The sequence below is a fragment of the Schistocerca piceifrons genome, chromosome 7 (assembly GCF_021461385.2).
Source record: "Schistocerca piceifrons isolate TAMUIC-IGC-003096 chromosome 7, iqSchPice1.1, whole genome shotgun sequence".
In the NCBI taxonomy this organism is placed as follows: domain Eukaryota; kingdom Metazoa; phylum Arthropoda; class Insecta; order Orthoptera; family Acrididae; genus Schistocerca; species Schistocerca piceifrons.
Window position 1 is genome coordinate 205336150 of NC_060144.1, and position 12983 is coordinate 205349132.

The 12983-nt window shown below is 43.3% G+C and overlaps 1 non-coding gene across 1 annotated transcript; it reads right to left on the bottom strand.

Moving 5' to 3' along the window:
- Nucleotides 1-1040: 1040 nt before the first annotated feature.
- Nucleotides 1041-1225, bottom strand: LOC124709424. Its single transcript, XR_007005398.1, has one exon. It is a non-coding gene; the product is annotated as a U2 spliceosomal RNA (small nuclear RNA).
- Between the last annotated feature and the right edge of the window lie 11758 nt (nt 1226-12983).

The following is a 12983-nucleotide window of genomic DNA, read 5'->3' on the forward strand; positions in this document are numbered from 1 at the left end:
AGGTTTTCTCGATAAGTAAGTGACAACATTGTTCGATGAGTTTTGTGTGCCTATAAATGCATGGTCTGAAGTGTTAATAGGTAGACCAAATTTACACTTCCATCTCTATGCATACATCGTGAGGCACTCTACGATGCGTGTCAGAGTGTGCCCTGTATCACTGCTAGTAACTTTCTCTTCTGTTCCACTTGTAAATAGAGCGAGGGGGAAAAAGGCAACCTATACGCCTCCATACGAACGTTAATTTCTCGGTCCTTACGCGAAATAATATGTTGGCGGCAGTAGAATTCTTCTACAGTCAGCATCATATGTCCGTTAACAGTAATGTTCCTCGAAACGTACACGGCTTTCCCTCCAAATGATTCCCATTTGAGTTACCTGGTGAGTGTAAATTCCTCAATACGCAAAAGGGTTCTCACGATCAGTTTCATTAATTATTCAATCAGTTTGAGGGCAACGGCCTTGCCGCAGTGGTTACACCGGTTCCCGTGAGATCACCACTGTTAAGCGCTATCGGGCGTGGTAGGCACTTGGATGGGTGACCATCCGGGCCGCCATGCGCTGTTGCCATATTTCGGGATGCACTCAGCCTCGTGATGCCAATTGTGGAGCTACTCGACCGAACAGTAGCGTCTTCGGTCAAGAATACCATCATAACGACCTGGAGAGCAGTGTGCTGACCACACGCCCCTCCTATCCGCATCCTCCACATGAGGATGACACGGCGGCTGGATGGTCCCGATGTGCCACTTGCGGCCTGGAGACGGAGTGAGTAGTATTCAATCAGTGCCTAGTGGAAGTGAGGTCGAGAGTAGTACAAATCCGATGCACGAGTTGAAGTGGTAATCAGGTGATTTTATTATTTGTTGTGCCGAGAACTTTCAACAAAATTTCATTCTCCCACATACCCATGGAGAGAGGGTCATCGTAATATCATCAGCTATATTACTGCATTTATAAAGAGATACGTAGTTTTAACCTGATATTTAAAGGTCCTGATATTTACAACTGCTGCCACTTGGCTACATATGAGACGAGGCGATCGAAAACCTTATCAGAATTTGAAAGTGATGAGACAGGCTGTGACAGAGATACAGCACGCTCTTAACACACCGTCATGATCCAAAAATGACTTTAGTATTCTAGTCCTGCGATGCAGGACGTAAGAGACACTAACCTGTTAAGAACTGATTCTTTACCAGATGAGAAAATTCTTAGATGAAATATAGCTTATGGCATACTCCCGTACAGGATATTTACACGGACAACATCGATACTTTAGAGATGTGAAAACGCGTTTATGCTCCGATTTCTTCGGTTTTTGAAAATAGTTCGTGTACAAGGAGCGAATCTTCATACTGTGCGAGAAATTCGATATTTCTGGACAACATCCCCATCTCGAACTGGGTGAAGTCGATTTTTTACATTGGGGAGAATTGATATCAGGAGTCGTCCATGCCACGGCTTCGTGTCTCACTTTGTGCCGCGGCTATCGGCAGGAGTGGTCGTGAGGCTTCGGCTGGCCAGAAGCCATGACTTAGCCTCACAATACCGGCAGGTACAAAGATAGGCTCTGGCTAATTACCTTTTTTCCCACAAGTGCAAGCGATGGCAAGTGCTCGTGGCGGCGTTTGTGGCGTCCCCTGGAGGGCTGAAAAGCGAACTAGCCAGTATGCTGGTTGAGCGCCGACAGATGTGAACGCTTGTGTTCTGTATGTTCTTCAATTCTTACGTGAAAATTTGAGAAGATTCAATGTGGTGAGTAGTATTTCCTGCCCCCCATCCTCCACCCCCCCCCCCCTCCCCACACACACACACCCTGTCAACTGAACGATTGATTCCCTCCCCCCGCGGGCCGCTCTCTCCACGACGCTATGACAGATTCCGACGCCACGTCTTCGCGACCGCCGGCGCGAGGGCGCTGACGGCCGAGAGAGCGGCCCGCGGGGGGAGGGGATTTATATCGGCCGCCCGCCTCAGGAGCTCAGTTCGTCAGCGCACCTGACGATAGCGACATGTCTGATCGCAGAACGATTGATGGTTGCTCCAATTACGGTGACAACCTCTCCAGCCTCTTAGCATCTGGTATGGGCGGCGTGTCGACAGCTGAAGACGGGAGCGCACCTGCCAGCATGGCCGACAGGCCGCAGCTCATGGCACACCTGCAGTCAGCGGACAGCGCGCGCTTCGCAGTCGCGAGTGCGCGTGATCGCTAGGATTTTTTTTTTCGCCAGATATATCTAGTGGTAACGTTGTGGCGAAGGAGTGTGCTCGTGTTCTCAAATGTTGGTGCATACAAGACCTCAGATATATTTAGTGTCAAAATATATTTGTAGTGGAAATTTAAGTACTTACATTGCAAAATGTGAGGGCTCAATATATGTTTTATTATCAAGGAGAATCATCGAAAGATGGTGCTGAACGTTTTAAGCGATCTATTTGACGATTTAAACTGTGAAACAATTAATTTTATAGTTAGTGCAAATGGATTACTTAAAACCGTTTTTGATATCACAATTGTGCCGGATCTTCACTTTTTCCTGGATCATCGTAAGAGTGATTTTTTTTCCCACTCAAATAAAGAGTCCCCAGTCAAGCATTTCCCACCAATTTAATTAATTTATTTAATTTTGTTTAAATAAATAAACTACATATTTTCTTCGAATTTACTGGCCATTTCGTGGCATGAGATCCATTCTGTCAGCTCAACAAAGACTGAGCTTCCCCTGCCAAGTCACAAGTCATGGCGGAAAGGCGAAAAACATGAGCAAACAACTTGAGAGAAAGACAGAGAGAGAGAGAGAGAGAGAGAGAGAGAGAGAGAGAGAGACGGAGAGAGAGAGAGATGAAGAGAGAGAGAGAGAGATTGACAGGAATCAAGTCTGGAATTTCTCAGCTAAAGGAATGCCATAACATGAAGCTGTTTTGGCGGTCACGAGAACAAATGCAAATCCACCACGTGGGTAGGCACGTGCATCCACACAGACTACTATCAGAGTGCATGGCGGCCTGTGTGGCCCTCGACAGTGCTTTCTCTGGGCGCTGTCCGATCTCTAGAGTGGTTGCGGCGGCGGGCTGTGTGGCACCAGACAGCGATTTCTCAGCAACCTCGCCGTCGGTGCGGCTCTGCGGTGTTGAGGACAGGCAGCGAGTGCAGAAGGATGCTTGTGCAGTTATACGTTACGTATTTATAAGGAGTTGCACCTTGGTCTCTCTGTGTACCATCAGCGACAGGCTAAAACAGGGTTGGAAAACCCATTTCGCTACCTGCGGCAAGAGGAGAGGCGGAGGAAGGGAGGTAAGACTGGATGTAATGCGGTTAGTCTTTATCCGCTCATCGAGGTGAACACATGTACAGCTCCTGCCACTCTCTCCTGAAGGATCCGTATTTGTGGTATTTCCTACAATGATTTTTGACAATACCCAGTGCATGCGTTGACTGTGAGCTGTGGTATTTCCTTTCTTGCCAATTTCAATGTGTAATTAAAGTGGTGAAGTATTTTCCATCAGTTGCTGCAGCGTGGAATGCCATGGTACACTTCAGTGACAGTTTTCTGCCCTATCCCCTCTTACCATGTATCTGTGTACAAGTTCCATGGCAGCTATTTCACTTCTAGACCGGTAGGAGGCAACTCTTCCTACACACCAGTGACAGTGTGCTCTCCTATCGCTTGTTGCCATGTTATGTATCTGGGTACAAGTTCCTCAGGAGCTATACTCTTTCAGATCAGTAGGAGACAATTCTCTCAGGAGAGGCTGCATGGCAGTTTCCTGGCAGTTTCGAGTCATGTTGTGGACTAGAGCACACAGCAAGGTGAACATGCACACATATGCAATCAGATAATGGAGAAAGACACTTTTCAAGCGTCCTCAGTCGAGTCCCATACACAAAGGTAAGCACTTCTGGTTCATTTAGCCTTGGATAGTGGAATAGGAAAAAGTTGTCTCCTGCATTGTGGTCTGAGCAGCAATTTCTAACACTGTGTACAGCTCCAGCACAAGCAGTGGTGTCTATGACTTGTCAAATGCATCCTCAGTCCATGCTGCTATGTCACCATAATTTGCTGAAAAGCATTCCCCGTACCCTCATCATCTCCTTCCATTTCTCGCATAGTAGGCTATGCACGCAGTCCACAGCTTTATGTTTACAGGTACTACACACGCTAAACTCCTCGCTGTCCAACACCACCATCTCGTAATTAGAACGCAAACTTAGCCAAATATAAAGGCAGTATCTGCCCCTTCAGCGCTTCTCCTGCCAATTCACAAAAGGGGGGGGGGGGGGTGGCGATAAGGGGAGACGGCTAGGGGAGGCTGTAAGATAGTTTCGAGCAGTCTCCTGTGGAGTCATTCTGGACTAGAACTGTCGGTCTTCAGTATTTGAGACGAAAACGTACACAGCGATCGGAAAGAGCTAGGCAGTGAGCGGGTGGAAACTGGGGGTGAGTAGCGTCAGAGTGCGGAAGAGCTGTAGGTCAATCCAACACCCTCAAAAATAAATAAAGTAAATTAGTAAAGACACTACCTTACACCCTTCCTCTCCATCAGCACTGTGAATTTCCATGTGGGGGAGAGGGAGGAGAAGTGGAGGAAGGAGAAGGAGTGGGAAAGGTGAAGTTATTCAACACAGCCACACCTACCCTCCAGAGAGAAGAGGTGTGGGGGCTCCCAGGAACAGCTACCATCCTGATTAATTTGGTAACAATGCTGACCGGCATCAAACGAACATTGACCCTTTAATTCAAGAACACTTGTTTCTGATCTGTTACTACGATGTACTGTGACAATATGTACACATGCAAAAGCATGCGCTTTTTTTCCGTGGCTCATATCTCAGATTCTATTACTGATAGGTAGGGTCAAGTACTTTGTATAGGCCTTGGGTTAGAGACCGTTTGCATACCGAACGGAAGGTTCGTCTCACTGAAGCTGTCCTACCGTACAGGAACATATTCGTTCAGAGTATGCAAATGGAGCAAATCGGTTGGCTCTTTTTGCGTTAGATGTCTAGGGGGTGTTGTAATGGGCTTATGGAGGCACCATTTCATTCATGGACGGTTCGTGCGGAAACCGAGAGAAGAGTTTTCCACCATGCTTTCCGTCAGCAGTTGATAAATAAATAACTCTGAGTCTACAAATATTGAAAATTTTAACATTACATTATGCAGTCACTCGTCTAGAAGTGCCATCTTCCCGTTTTCAAATATCTTTATCCGTTATCGAGAAATACCCAAACCGAATCGTTAATTCCCAGACGGCTATGAACAAAAAATGGCTAAAATTTTTATGGTGTCATCTTAAGATCCCGATCTCGAACAAGTCTGAAAACTTTTTTCATGTTTTTATTATTTTCGGAGACACAGAGGTTCAAAGTTACCCTACCTGTGCACATGAAACACGCACGCAAAATTCGATATGTAGTGTAACATAGTTTATAAAGTGATGTGGCACGCAGAAATATGCTGTAAATTAGAATGCCAGGAAGTTTCATGCTGTAAATTGTCTTCATTATGATCAGAATGGTTTTGGGGAAGTCATGTTGTACTGAAGCACATAAAAAATGTTGGTGCTAGTAAAATGCGTTGTGAAGTGTTAAATTAGTTTTGCAGTTTCACTTAAGTAAATATCAAAATTTTGTTGACCTATGAAGTTCTTTTCATTAATGTGATATTCCTTGCAGTAGCAAGGATAAGGATGGAATCACTGGAAAAATGTTCTCATCAGAGCAGATAAAAGGCGAATATTCTCATGTTTAAATGACTCCGACTAAAGAACAGGGTACCAGCTGCCTCATTCCAGTTTCCTCAGCATCTTTAAAAATTTTCCCACATATTATGACATGTGAATATATTCGCGTTTTTTGTGCGCTGAGACAGGAGGAGACAGTGTCAGTGAGAAAGAGACGGAACAGTAATAAATACTGGAAGATAGTGAAGAGTAGTTGTGGTAAAGAAAGAGTGAAGGAGACAATCGCAATGGGAGATAGAGGGCAGGGTGGCCGTGGAAAGTAGTTGACAGTGACAACAATGCTAGAAAAAGAATGAAGGGAACAATGCCAGTGGATGACTATAAAAAGAAGGATAAAATGGAAGTTGGTGAAAGACAGTGAGCATGAGAGACAGAATCTTTCAAAACGATAACGAGGAAGAGAGTGATAGTGACAGTGAGAAGAGATAGCAGAAGTGAGAAGGACTGAATAGGATAGTAATGGTAAGAGAGAAACAGTGACAGTGAAAGCAGACAGTAGTAAGATAACGGAGCGAAAGAAACTGTAGCTGTGAGATGGGAGATAGTGAAATAGAGACAGTAAGAAAGTGAGAAGAGATAGTAGTAGTAGAACTGAACGATGGGAACTGTGGCTGTGAGATACGAGGTAGTGTAAGAGAGACAGAAAGAGATAACGAGAATAAGTTGACCCTCATAAGTGACTGAGAATGAGCAAGTGGGAGTAGATGGTTATGAGCCTCTGACAGGGATGGACTAGTGGGTGTGAGAGAGCTTGCAGTTAGGGGAGCTAGAGAGCTTGCAGTTAGGGGAGCTTGTGGAATAAGATGTGAATTGTCTGTTAAAAGGAGCGAGAAGATGTGCGCTTGCCAAACTTTTTGGGACAATTTTTAAAGGTGCTGAGGAAAGTACAATGAAGCTGCTGGCATCATACTCTGCACTCAAAGTCTTTTAACGTCGAGCATATTCAATTTTTGGTGCTCCAAAAGTAGCAGTTTTCACCTGATATTTATTTCCTCATATACTGTACGACATGTGAGGTACTTCCAATGAGTACGGAAAAAATTAATTTAGTTTCAGTTACGCTAATATTTATACAAACTTGAAGGATGTCGATTCACCTAAATGCCTTTGAGCTACTGCTACGAAAAACCTAAATTAGTAACAACACGTGGAATATATTTTGGGAGAGGCGATACAAAGATGGCGTTTTATTGCTCAGAACACTTAGAAGGTGCAACAAATCTACTATGCAGATCACGTACACTATCCTTTCCGTACTCTACCGAAATAGTGCTGCTCGGGTTGAGATCGTTACCAGAGAAGACTTACGGTGAACATCGAAAAATTTCAGAGAAGAGAAGATCTTTTTTGTTACTGCTAAATGACAAAGATATTTTTCGTTGCGGATGGATCTTTTCACGGTGTTATAATAAGCTAATTTCTCCAGCGAACGAGTAAAAAATTTGCTCGCTCCTACCTACGTGGGTTGCTTCGCTGTCCTGGCCACATTTTCTATCGTGCCGGTCGCTTAAGTTAACGAGCTCTTGCGAAAAGCTATTCCAGGGCCTGAACGCGAGTTCGTAATTGACATTTATTCTCATCCCGCATCCGGGGTAGGAGCTTGCTGCTGCTAACTGGATTGCTAATGCCGCTGTAGGAACGCGGAACTGGTCCTCTTGGACGTCCTTTTATACGAAAACCAACAACTCTTGTTTATTCCACAAGTATTTTTTACTAACCTTTTTTTGTGAGTGATGGCCAAATACTATCAGATTCTTGTCCACTCGCTGAGGACAGTTAGCGATACGTGCGGATGCTGAACTGGTAAGATGGCATCAGCCAGTAATCTGAGACCGATGTAGTGGCGTTCATATGTAAGTGGTGGGCCTATAATTTTAGTGTTGTAATGGGAGAAGTGGCTTGTGGACAGAATTTTGTAGATATCTGGACAGTTGCAACGAGGGATTTAAGCGTTTGGATCAGTACTTACACCACTGAATGGTGACATAGAATTTCTTACCTTACACTGACATCATATTGAATGAAATCAATATCTCCCCGAATACATTCACAGAATCTTCAAAAATTTTAATATATGTTTGACAACAAAAATCATTTTACGCTTATCCTCGTATTCTCCATATGCAGAAACGAACGAGTATAGGAATTGTGAGCAAATGGAGTCCTCGTGCCCGTTAAATATTTACATCGGTTGACAGTCCAGCTTTGGTGCTCCTTGCTACTTTTAGCGCCCTTGTTACATTCAGAAATTTTAGAGACAATTAGCAGTGGCAGTTGAACCAAGAATTTTTTACTTTTGTTATTACTTTTTAGAATACCTTTGTACTCAGTTCATCGGCATAGTGCCTCCGATACCTTTATTCAGCGAAGTACTCATCCACGTGGCAATCCCAGTATCTTATGGTGTTACGGCGAGGAGTAGTAGGCGATATAAACTAGAAAAAAAAAATATTAAAATTCTCTCGCATTGCCACACGCAAATTCAACTCATGCCGGAGGAAGAGCTGGAAGTAAGCCAATGTGTCGCAAGTGTGTAAAATGGACGGCACTGTGTGCCTGGTAAGGATACGCATTCAACAGAAAGTAGACCGCGACAGAAAACCAGAGGAAGCAAGACAAGCATATTCGTTAGCTCATGAGGCATGTTGCAAGAGATTCCATCTCTTTGATAAGAGCACATATCGAAGGACCGACACAGTAGTTAACAACCTGTTAAATGAATATAGCAAAATAAGGAGGATACATATTGTCATTACGAACTGAGCCTTCCGTTATAGCCACACTCCAGCTCCCTTTAAATAGTCCAGCTCTGACATCTTTTGCTGGGCGTGCAACTGCTGAGATGACTCGACGGATATCAGCTAGAATCCAAAACTCTGTTGAATCAGCAACAGAAAAGGCTGGTGCGGAAGAACGATGGCTTGTAAACATTGTGAATAAATAACTGATCTCTAATAATGTCATACTAACGTCTTTGACGCTTGACAGGTTCTCAACGCTATCCTGACTTCATCCAGAGTTGTCTTCGCTCGGACCTCTGTAATTGGTAAAAATCTTCTGCAGAAACAAAGTTTAGAATGCTCTCGGCTATAGTGTTTAAAAATTTACAACCGTTCACTCTGCCTAGAGTCATGACATTTGTTACAGTAACCCTAGATACTATCAACAGTTTGTGATTATTGCAATGAATACACGAACTAAACGGTCTGGCTCAACGTGCTTCCGTTGGAGGAATGCCACGTCCTACGTGGCGGTTGACAAATAAACCGGCCATACCTACCATATATGTGCCGAAGACTCAGGACAGTTCCATAAACATTCCACAACATGATGAGTTGATTTGAATTTGCAGTGCACGACAAATAGGTCACACGAAGAAGCAAAACAGTGCATATAGACTGCACCTTATTCGGAACTCTTGCGGAGCAAACGTTAAAAAAAACTGAAAAAAAATGTTTCTAAGTAACATTGTTGTGGCTGCACGTGTTGAGGCATGGTCTCGTGACGATGACAATTCATTTCTTCTGGTACTTATTGCTGTGAAGACTCTGGGAAGCCGAGAAGATGTTATTCATAGTTGTTTCATCAATTAGGGTAACTTATTGACTAGACACCTTGAAACGCCCGAATATGTTCTAGTTGGCCTTAACAGTCTCGATAGGAATCCAAATAACGTGATAAACTTTATAAAACTTAATGCACATTCAAGTAATTATTGGTTCCTAAAATGGGTGGTAGAAAACTCACTACCCACCCAAGAATTTCTGCTCTTGTTTCTGAGTACTGAATGCAGTCAGTTAATATTTGGTACACTGGAACTGACATGACCCATCACTACTGACAGGATCTTCTTCTTCGTGCCGGCCGGAGTGGCCGAGCGGTTAAAGGCGCTACAGTCTGGAACCGCACGACCGCTACGGGCGCAGGTTCGAATCCTGCCTCGGGCACGGATGTGTGTGATGTCCTTAGGTTAGTTAGGTTTAAGTAGTTCTAGGGGACTTATGACCACAGCAGTTGAGTCCCATAGTGCTCAGAGCCATTTTAACCATTCTTCTTCGTGAAGCAGATCACCATGTGGCATACGAAAGTAATTATCTTAGCACCTCGTAATTCCAATTAATCACCCGATTATGTCCGCCTTGATCTTCACAAAGCCATTCGCGATCTTGAACAGTATTTCTTACTGCGTAGGAGCTACCCTGGTAGGCAAACTAATTAAAACGTTATCTGTCACCTGGATAAAGCTTTCCACAATGGAATTCCTAGAGCCACATGTCCTTCATAGATAAGCTTGACTGATGGCCATGGTTAAACTATGGTCGAAGAGTGACAGGTGTTACTGACCGCGAAAATGATGGTAAAAGGAATTCAATTACTTTCATTTATCTCACAAGAATCTACACACATGGTGAAAATCTAAACATAACGAATGTTTTCAGTCAAAATTAGTAATGTACAAATTAAGTGATACACTGTCTCAGTTATATATAACGCACACTGGTTGGTCCGCAAGGTTCTGGGAATAATAGTATAAGACAGGTGTTACTTCCAGAGATCACGAGTGAATGGATTTTAAGCGATGTGGCAGAAATAACTGAGGCACTGAGAACCTTAACGGCCAAAAGAACAGAAACCAAGTTCTGAGTAAAAGAGATGTTTTTGAAAGTAAAAGTTATTTTAAAACTGCCAGTCTCATAGGTTTAACTTGTGTTTTAGCCAAGTATCAACATCCTATGCGTTCTATCAAAACGAAAAAAACCGTGCCCATCTTATACTACCGAGATGTAGTTAATATTTAGTATTATTTTTAGTTACGTTAACCCTCAATAATTTTATCTATGGGCTATTGGTAGCCATGATTCTTTGATTGTCATATAGTTTGTAATTAATGTGAAACCAGAATCAAAACATAAAGAACAGATACTAAATGCATTACTCAAATAATTATTACGACCTGTCCCAACATTTCATGGTCCCCGTTGTCGTCATTTTCACAAAGCACATTCTCTGGCTTTACGTTCAGATAAAACTGTCTGTTCACTTCAGGCATGAAATCTAGTAGTTTTGTTAAGTCTATGTATTTCAAGTTAGATCTAGTCGCTTTGTTAAATCACGGAGCTCCAGCTTCGATTGCGTGACGACTGCGGAAGGAAATTGGCCGTGCTCTTTGAAAGGAACCATCCCGGCATTTTACTGGAGGGATTTGGGGAAATCACGGGTAACTTAAATCTGGATGGCCAGACGCAGGTTTGAACCGTCGTCCTCCCGAATGCGACTCCAGCGTACTAACCACTGCGCCACATCGCTCGGTTTACAAGACTGATATATACCTTTAGTTAAGTTTTAGGTCACTAGATTTTGGAAGGCACGTACAAATTGTGTGGAAACGACAAACTGTGGTCTCACTTGATGAGAACTGAAGAAAATGATGACCTCTCATTATTCCAGGGAAGAATATATTAACTTAAGCAACAAGTCACAGCAACCTATAGAAAACTCCACCTTTGTAAAATATTTTAAATGTACATTGTTACCACAAACATAAACTTTTGGCTTCATGGAGAGGTCGGTAACATTCTTAATGATACCGAAACTCGCAGCGTCCATTTTACGCACTGGAATGCTGTAACCATGTGAGGTTGTGGTGAGGCTTTCCTCTAAGAGGTTCCAGATTTTGTAAAATGGGCGTCAGCGTAGCCTGTGAGCGTTCCTACAGCATTAAAAATGTGTGCTTCGGGCCCTTATGGAAATGAATATCAGAGAAACCAGTGACACAGCTTTTCGCAAATGATCGTGTATAAAGTGTAGGGGCTATAGTACTCATAAAGCTCGTTCACCATAAGATCAACGAATGCCAGGAGCAAGTAATCTCAAAATCGACGACTTTGTGCTTCACACTATTATCTTTCTCAGCGTCTCATTTGCTTTACGAATGGTACAAGGAGAAGTGGCACTCAGGCGTGCACAAGAACTAATATGTGTGCTTGCACTTAACGAGGAATACATAGCGATACAAGACACACGGCAATAAGCATGAAATTACGAAAGAATTTAAATAACTAAAATAAAAGTAATGAATACGGCTTTAAGTAACATATAATGTTATCGTGGCGTTCCTGAAATCTCACGGTGCCAGTCTCTGTTAAATTGTACACCGAATCTGGGATACTCACCAGTCTTCAAAGTCCCCCACTCGCAACGAGTCTAACCGCGGACCCTGAATGTGTACAGCACCAGTATTTAACCCAGAATGTTATCTGAACTTTCTGTCTCTGTATCTCTGGCTCCCTACCGGAACCACAACAGCCAAAAGTAGCGTCAACCAACAATGCTTCGTGTTTATTTGTTGACTAATCACAGAAGGGTAAATTGTTGTCAGGAATTACCTTCTCTTTTCCGATAAGTGCGAGAGAAGTCCGCGACCAACATACCACCCGCCAACTAGCGCTCTAGTCTCATCGTTAGCCTGTGAGACAAGAGGAAGTGCTCACGTCTCCTCCTTCCATTCGGAATGTTTGCGAAACATCTTAACTAGATCACGAAAAGCGCACGCATTCTCACGCGGTGAGACGACGTGGGCGTATCCCATCGTTAACGGACCGTTGTCTTCAATGAAAAGTGTATAAGGGCGATCTTCCGACACAGTGTCACCTGTATACATTACGTGAAAGGTGTCCTATTGTATGCGGAACTCACAGACTGCTCTGTCGAAGAGGTACGTTACTCCAGTGAATATCATATCAAGCGAAATACTACTTCAGACGGAACTACCCTGTGAGTAACTTTTCATTTTAGAGTAGCACTCGCAATCTACTTCTTCAATTATTTCCTGGATGTATTCTAATCTCTGTCTTCCTCTATAGTTCTTACCATCTACAGCTCCCTCTAGTACTCTACAAGACTGTCCCTGATGTCATAACAGATGTCCTATCACTCAGATCCTTCATCTTGTCAGTGTTTTCCAAATACATATATTTCTTTCCTCGTAGATTCTGCGGAGAAACTTGTCATTCTCTACCCTATCAGTCCACCTGATTTTTAACTTACTTCAACATATTTCTGCAATACCACATGTCAAATGCTTCGATTCTCTTACGTTTGGTTTTCCCACAATGTTGTGTCACTACCAAACAATGCTGTCCTCCAAAATCAACTACTTAATCACCAAGTCTGATGCTAAGTTTCTCGCTGTTCTCTTTCTTTCTACTTTCGTCTTTCTTAGGTTTACTTACAGT